The sequence below is a fragment of the Dendrobium catenatum genome, unplaced genomic scaffold (assembly GCF_001605985.2).
Source record: "Dendrobium catenatum unplaced genomic scaffold, ASM160598v2 fragScaff_scaffold_1427, whole genome shotgun sequence".
Taxonomy (NCBI): domain Eukaryota; kingdom Viridiplantae; phylum Streptophyta; class Magnoliopsida; order Asparagales; family Orchidaceae; genus Dendrobium; species Dendrobium catenatum.
Window position 1 is genome coordinate 1,067,024 of NW_021319889.1, and position 8,782 is coordinate 1,075,805.

Sequence of the window (8,782 nt, forward strand, 5' to 3'; positions counted from 1 at the left end):
ATAATGGCTACAAACTTTACCGTTTTTTTTTTAATATTCTCATCAATTATCATTTTACAAATATTTTACAATAACATTGTCACTATTAATAAATATGATCATATCAATAACGAGTATTATTTTAAGTACTGCAAATCTCATAAAAAAAATGCAAAACACCAATACACTCTTTAAGTTATATGGATATGAAATGTTTTTAAATAGATATATCATGTACAATTGAATATAATCAATCAATCTTATCTAAAACACCCATCTTATGGAAAACCAATACTCACCAACATATCAGTGCAACAACCAATGGCCAATGACTCAAAGTTATGCATTCTCTGCTAACAAACATCTTAACAACACAATCGAGACTAAATGAATCAGTGCCAATGATCACAACAAGCTCCTCTATTTCAAACCTATAGTTAAAGCATATAACTTTCTCAATTAAAATCATGTATTCATGACCCATACTTCCTGGCTCTTATGATTTAGACCTTTATTAGTTCAATTTGTTTTCTATTTATATATAGTTTTTATATCACTTGAGCCAAAAACATAAAATAAAATGATTGTATCTGCCAAATGAAGAGACAATTGAATGTAATAAATATAAAAGTTAAAATTTCAGATAATTTTAAACATCATACACAGTCTGATGTTAGTTACTTGAAAACAGTACAAAAATATTACAATTGAAATTTAAAGTTACAATGATATGAATATTTCTCCCATAGTGTTCGATGAATTTTTATTGCCTCTCTGTCAATAGTAAGAAAATTATGAATAGCTAATTATTGAATAACTAACATTGAAATTTGAATTTGAAAATTTATGTACTATTTGTATGCTTCCTACAGGTGCATGGTGCATCTGAAATTTGTTGCATGAACTCTCTCATCTTAGAACGCAATGACTGAAAATTTCTAATATCAGCTCGTAATGAGTGCACCTCCTCTCTAAGACTTGTTATTTGACCTGAATTACTTTTGCTTTCACTACCAATTACTGCCTTGATGGTGCTTTGAGGAAAGTATATGGTTGGCATGACACTAAATTCTTGCGTTCGAACTTTATCAGGGTGTTTAGGCCCATAACCATAATGAACACCCTCTCATTCGCCTCCAGATTGTCATCCTCAAGTGTAAGCCCTTCCTCTGAAAGAAGGTCGCAAATGTTTATTTATATTTTAGTAAATTTAGTCAAGTGTAGGGATAAAGCAATGAACTTTGAATATAAATATTACAAACAATTAAAGTTAAATTACTTATCTCTACTTAGCACCTTCAGATGACCATGTATCATATTTATGCATTATGTTAATCCTCCATAATTGTAATCTATCTTTGTTAGACTATTATAACAAATTTCATGATACAATAATTAGTTATAAAATAAGAATAAAAATATCATACAATTTTAAACTCATGCATTCTCTTTTTTCATGCGAACTGAACTCACACGTCCCATTACATGAGAACAAATCTGCATCTTTGCATTAGCGATATTTTTCACAACTCTTTCTTGTGACAATTGATGAAATTAACTCAAACATGTTTGATCTTAAAATACTAACAAGTAAACTTAGTTGTAGCACTAACCTAATCTTCTAATTGTGACCATTGAGTAACAAGTTGACACCATTGTGCTGCATTTTCATTAGCTGGGATATATTCCAAAATCTCCTCAATGGGTTTGTTGCAGTACTAACCTAGTCTTACAGGGGAAGACTGCGTATGATGTTTAAAATTATCCGAAATTTTAAGTTTTATAATTATTTCATTCAATTGTCTCTTCATCCCACAAGCTTACCACTAAGGTCTGGGTAAATTTATTAATTCTCTTAGTTTTGCTATAGAATCTATTATTTTATCTGAAAATGCTGCACATCATGAGAGCAACTATTAAAACTGAAAAAAAAAAGAAAGGCTCATGACATTTTGACCAAATTTTTATCTGGATGAGTTTCAAACCCATCATTTTTTTTTTTTTTTTGAAATGAGTATAACATACTAAAAGTTTATATCGCACATTTTAAAAATAAATCTAAAATTTTGTAGATCCATCCTGAACCAAAAGTTTTCCATTAATACTACTGCCCTTTTTTTTATCAGATATGCTGGATATTCAACCTGTTTCCACAAAGAAGCTGGTTCTCATGGTCGTGATACACCGGACATTTTTAGATCACCAATTTAAGAAAGTTGAGCAATCAAGCCCTTGTGGCAGCAATCAGTCTTGGGAGGTGCATGAGCAATCATTGTCTCTGGAGCTTTGAACGATGCAGCTGCAAAGAACTATGATCTGGAAGGTTGGTTTCCTCCTTCCAAAACATTCAGAGAGATTGGGAATTGGATATGGACAGAAGGCAATTTGATTAAAGCTGAATTTTATGTTTATAGTAGCATATTTTTCTTCATTGAATGGCAGGACAAGGCTGGGCTTGTGTTGAATATCTACTTGTGTTATAGTGGTGTAAACAAGCTCAGCATATATGCATATTTTACAAGAGCTACCAGAGAGCTAATTATGAAAGCCCTAATTTACGATTGATAGAGCTGATTTTTGAGTTTTTTGCTATTTGTTTGGCCAATCTGCAGAATGATAAGTAAACAAAGCAACATGTGTGAAGAACAAACAAGACAAGAAGTCTGTCTTGGAAAACAAGAGCAGAAGAAAGTGGATAAGAAAGAAGAAGAAACTGATTTGATTATTTTTGTCTGTTACAGCCGAACCTATGAGAGGTATATACAGAGAGTGGAGTGTGGCTCCTATACATTATATCCAATCAGCTAATGCCATCTCATTATATATATAACAATAATAGAGAAATGTATCAGACTTTAGTATCTAATATGTCCCTGCAAACTGATGGGTCTTGGATGATGGTCAGTTTGAGTTTGAGTAGGTGATATCACGGAGTAGAAAGATATTTTGTAAAAATGTCAGCCACCTGATTAATAGTGTTGATGTGAAGGAGACGAATGTTGTGATTATGAATGTGGTCGCGGACAAATCGTTGATTGATTTCAATATGCTTCGTACGAGCATGAAAGAACGAGTTGTTGGCCAATGTGATAGCCGGTTTATTGTCACAATACAGGTTGGTGGGTTGATATTGCGGTACGCCAAAGTTAGTTAGTAATCGATGAAGCCAAATGATGTCTGATGTTAGAGCGACGAGAGCACGGTATTCTGATTCAGTTGGCGATCTGGCTACAGTATGTTGCTTTTTAATGGTCCATGATATGAGTGTCTCCTAGAAAGGAGCAAAACCCAGATTTAGACTTCTGAGAGATAGGATCACCGGCCCAATCTACATCTGAAAAGGATTTAAGTAGAATTGTAGTTTTTGTAATGGGCAAACTGTAATCAAGCGTACGTTTGATGTAGCACAAAAGTCGTTTGGGAAGGTAGACATGTTGAGGAAGCGGATTGTGCATATGTTGGGATAAGATGTTGGCACTGTAGGAGATATCAGGACGAGTGAGTGGTTAAATATTGGAGTGAGCCAGTGAGTTTCTGGTAGAGGATAGGATTGGAGAGGAGAGGTTCGTTCGGTATTGCCGAGGGAAGTTTGGTGAAGTTTAGATTCGAAAGTGAGTTGCATTGTGTAAGATTTGCCATTTGAAGGATAAAAGTTGCAAACAGCTTTTGAGATAGAAAATATTGTTGAGGGTGATGACCAATTTGAAAGCCCATGAAGGAGTGGGCTTCACCAAGATGCTTCATAGAAAATTTGGTGTTGAGCCAAGGATATTGGTGAGAACATCTTGATTGTTTCTCGTGATGAGAATATCGTCCACGTAGATAAGCAGAAGATTTGAGTAGGTGATTGACGAATAATGAGTAACGAGGGATCTGAATTACTATGCTAGAACCCAAGAGATGCTAAGTATGATGTGAATGTGATATACCACTGTTGTGGAGCCTATTTGAGTTTGTAAATAGCCTTGCGAAGAAGGCAAATATGGTCGGTTTGGGTGTGATCTTCGAATCCTTTTGGTTGCTTCATATAGACAGTTTAAGAGAGGGTTCCATGAAGAAAGGCATTTGCCACGTCTAGTCATTGAACTGGCCAATTGTGATACAAAGCGATAGCAAGTAGTATACGAATTGTAAGTAATTTAGCGACAGGACTAAACATCTCAGTGTAATCCAAATCGTATTCTTGGAGGTTTCTGAGAGCTACAAGCCTCTGAGAGCTACAAGCCTAGCTTTGTATTTTTCCACCGAATTGTCCGCATGATACTTGGTTCGATAAGTTCATTTGCAACCTAACACTGAGGAGTCGGAAGGTGGCTTAACAAAACCCTAGGTGCCTTGGTTTTGTAATGCGAAGAATTCAATTGTCGTTGCTTGGCGCCAGGAAAAACTCTTGATGGATTCGGTGTATGTTGTTGGATCCGGAGAAGACGTTGGAGAGGTTTGCTAGTAAATAAGATTTAAGCGGATTCTAAGCTTTAGGGAACCCGTTTGTTGCCTAGTCACCATCAGATGGGAAGAGACTATCGGTTGAGGAAGTTGCAAAGAAGTTTCGATAGAGGGAACAGCCTCCTTGGAGGAGCTATAGGTAAAGAAGCAGATGCTGTAGCATTTGTTAGAGACCCTGATGTGACCCGTGGGTTCAGGCTAGGGAACGTAGAGATATTGAGCAGAGATAGGTGTTAGAAGAAACGGAGATATAGGACTGGAGGGCTTGAGTGGAGGGAAGGTTTGAGCGAACAGGAAAGATTGTTCGTTACAGAGAATGTGCCTAGGCATGAGAATTTTATTGGTGACCATATCAAGACACTTGTAGCCTTTATAAATGTTAGAGTAGCCCAAGAAAACAAATGATTGAGATTTAGGTTGAAATTTGTGGCGAGGATGAGGATGGGGGAAAGCACACGCAACCAAAGGTGCGTAAGCGACTGTAGTCAGATTTTAGTTTATGTAATAATTTGAAGGGGGAGACGTTGAGAGTGGTAGGAGAGGGTATTATGTTTATGAGATACATCAAAGTCAAAATAGTATCAGGTTAGTGTATGTAGGGAAATGAGGTAGTCTAAAGAAGGGTTAGGTTTGTTTCAATAATGTGGTGGTGTTTCCTTTCAGCGACACCATTCTGTTTCGGGGTGTACGGGCAGGAGATTTGGTGTGAGATACCGTGAGTTTAAAGAAATTGAGTGAGCGCATGGTTGCGGTATTCACCACCCCATCGGTGCATAAGCATTTAATTTGACAGGAGGTATATTTTTCAATGTGAGCTTTAAATGTAATAAAAATATTAGTAACTTCTGATTTATTGCGCATTGGAGATAACCACGCAAAACGAGAAAAATCATCCACGAATATGACATAGTAGTTATATCCAGTAGTTGAGACAACAGGAGCTGGACCCCAGACGGTCGAGTGGACTAAAGCAAGAAGAGTCTGTTTGCGATTTATAGATTTAGCAAACGAAAGTTTATGGGCTTTAGCCGTATTACAAGAATGACAAGAAACAAAATGTGTATCTATATGAAGTTTCGAATTGCAGGAGGCTATGAGATTGAGAACATGCCTATGAGGATGTCCCAACCGGTTATGCCAATGGTTAGATCGAGTAGTCATTACTGCAGGGTCTGCGAAGAAGAACATGTTGTGTCTTCAAATTCTTAAGGATGAAGCCAGAGGGATAAAAATTGATCGAAATGTTATTATCTTTTGTGAGTTGAGAAATAGATAGCAAATTGTAATGAAGAGACGGGGTGTGAAGGATTTGAGATAGATTTAGCTTACGAGAGGGTGTCGGTAACAAGCCTACTCCAGAATGAGCAATGCTAACCAATCGCCCATCACCTGTCGTTATGTCGTCGGAGCCTTGATAGGGAGAAGAGATCGACAAATTGTCAAGAGAGTTGGTGAGATGTGACTAGGCTCCCGAGTCAAGATACAAATCTGTGTAAGAGTTAGTTTGGCCAGCGACTAAGGCTTTGTTCGAAAAGTTTGTGGGCTGCGGGACATAGTTCAGATTCAACCGATGGCAATAGCTAGGTGCGAAGTGGTCTTTCTTGGAGAAGATTTGACATATGGTGGAGGAAACTTGGGAAGAACGTTGGTTGGAAGTTATGTTTGGTGATGAGTGTCCTCTGTTTTGGTGACCTCATCCCCTGTGCGTGAAAAGAGCCATGGATTGATCGCCAGCAGGAGCAAGGCGGGCGATGCAGAAGCTAAGTTTATTTCTTCACTGATGAGTAAATAATAAAGATTATCAAGACTAATGTGAGTCAGCATAGTGCGGATTGCAGTTTTAAAAGATTGATATGAGGTGGGAAGCCCATTAAGAATGTACATAATTATATCTTCTGTGTCGACGGTCGATTCAGCAGCAGCTATTTGATCGACTAAAGATTTGATTTCGGTGAGATATTGCATCATGGTTGAGGTCTTGAGGGAGATATGATGAATCTCGTTCTTGAGTTGAATCATTTTGGACTGGTTGGTGGATTGAAAATGAGTTTCGAGCGTGGACCATATAGCTGATGTGGATTCAAGATTGACGACATAAGAAAGCATGGATGCATAGATGGTGGAACAGAAGGCGGAGGCCAAGTTTTGATTGGTTAGAAGCCATTGAGTATATAGAGAATGGGAAATGGTGGAACGATCGATTTGATGTAAAAACCGCACAGGGGTAGGAGAGGTAGGATCAAGAAATTATTCAAACCCGTTGACACGAAATTTTTTGATAATCTGAGATCTCAAAAGAGAATAGTTGTCGGAGGTGAGTTGATTTGGAGTGAAACTTTTGAGATTGGAGATGATGAACTTTAAGGTAGACGGAATGATCGGGACAACAAAATTTGCCGGATTTGTGTGCTCTCCGATCGGAGATGTGACCGAGCTTGCCATAGAACCGGAATTCTTCAAACCCGCTCTGATAACATGAAGAACAAACAAGACAAGAAGTCTGTCTTTCAACTTTCTACCTTTCAAAAGCTAAATTCTTAAGCCAAACTCAGCCTTGCAAAAACTCTAACAAGATATTCATCTCAATTCCAAAATCCTTATTTTGACACAATCTTAAATGTTTTATATATTCTTAAGGTCAATTTGAGATGGGACAATATATGGTGTTCTCAATAGCTTAGCCATTTTCCCCTCCAAAGCTTGGAAATTTATATCATACAATGTGTAGCCATGATTTTGGCAAATGATGTGGGATTCTATTGAATGAATGGTTTGGCTTGTCTTGCAGCAAAGAGACAAACATCTTTGTTTAGTCAAATCTGTATTTGTTTTACATACATAGTTTGATTAGGATTGAATTTATTTAGTTCTATTTAAAAGCTGCTTTATAAAGTAATTAAAAAGCTATCCCTTTATAAAGTAATTAAAAAGCTATCCCAAATGAAATTTTAGGCTTCATTTGTGGCGACTTTTCAACTGCTTCTTAAAACAACTATTTAGTATAAAAAATTTAATTTTTGTACTAGAAAGATATTTTAAGAAGCATTAAAAAAACTGTCCCAAATGAAAACTTAGGTTTAATTTGAGACGATTTTCCTCCTGCTTCTTAAAGCAGCTTTTAATTCAAAATATAAAATTTTTTAACTAAAAAATTACTTCAATAAGCAACAAAAAAGTCATCCCAAACGAAGTCTTAATCATTGTTGTTAAGTTGAGCTTAACTTTAATCTACGAAAAAAGTGCTCTAAATATATTCAGTTATGATATTTAATATTTATAATTATTTTATTATGAGTTTTAAAAATTTTATTATATTTTGGAGAATTTTGGATTATTATTTGTAAAAAACTAATAATTATTATTTATTAAAATTAAAAATATAAATGCTATGTTTTAGATTATTTTGGATTTTGATGGAGCTTTTAAATTATGAAACAAAGTTTATTATTTCTTCAAATAATAAACTCTATTTTAAATATTTATTAATTAAATATAAGAACTAATATCAATTATAGATAAATAGACTCGTATTACATGGATAGCAATTAAGGAAATTTCTGCTTGAAAAGCATCGGCTTCATTGAAACAATTAAATTACAAAAAATAAACTTTAATAAAAATATAATAATTATAATTAAGTAAAAAACTGGCTTTAAAGAATAAAAAAATTTGATTGGTAAATTCTTTATTATGATAAATTTAAATATATTAAATTTATTGTACTGTAAATAATTATAAATTTTATTTGATTATTATGATTCTCTAAAAAATTTAAAAACTGACAAATTTTAAGATCAACTTTTAGTTATAATATATTTATAGAAAATTTTAATTTTCAAGGTTTAAGTATTGCATTTCAAGTCAATAACCCGTTGATTCTTGAATATTAGAGAAAATAATAAATACAGAGAGACTAATTTTACTAAATATGAATGTCATATATTTCAATTAATTAATAATTAATGTGTCAAGTAGTCATAATATAAGATTTTTATTAAAAAAATATTCACGTGCTATTTAGTCATAATATAATATTTAATAAAAAAAATTAAATAATATCCACACTATTGGTGTGTGATCAAAATTATTCAAATTTAATCTTTTGACATATATAATTGAACCAAAATGATCCCGAGTGATCCTAATTTAATCCATTTGTTGTACAAATTTATCTTAATTTAATCTCAAAAGAATTATAAAGTTGCTAACTATTTTTTAAAATATTTTTGTAGTAAAATTTTTTTTCAAACTAAGGCTTTGTTTCGAATGGCTTTTTTGTTATTTTTTAAAGTAATTTTTTAATATAAAAATTAAATTTCTTATACTAAAAAGCTGTTTTAAGAAGCAACAAGAAAGT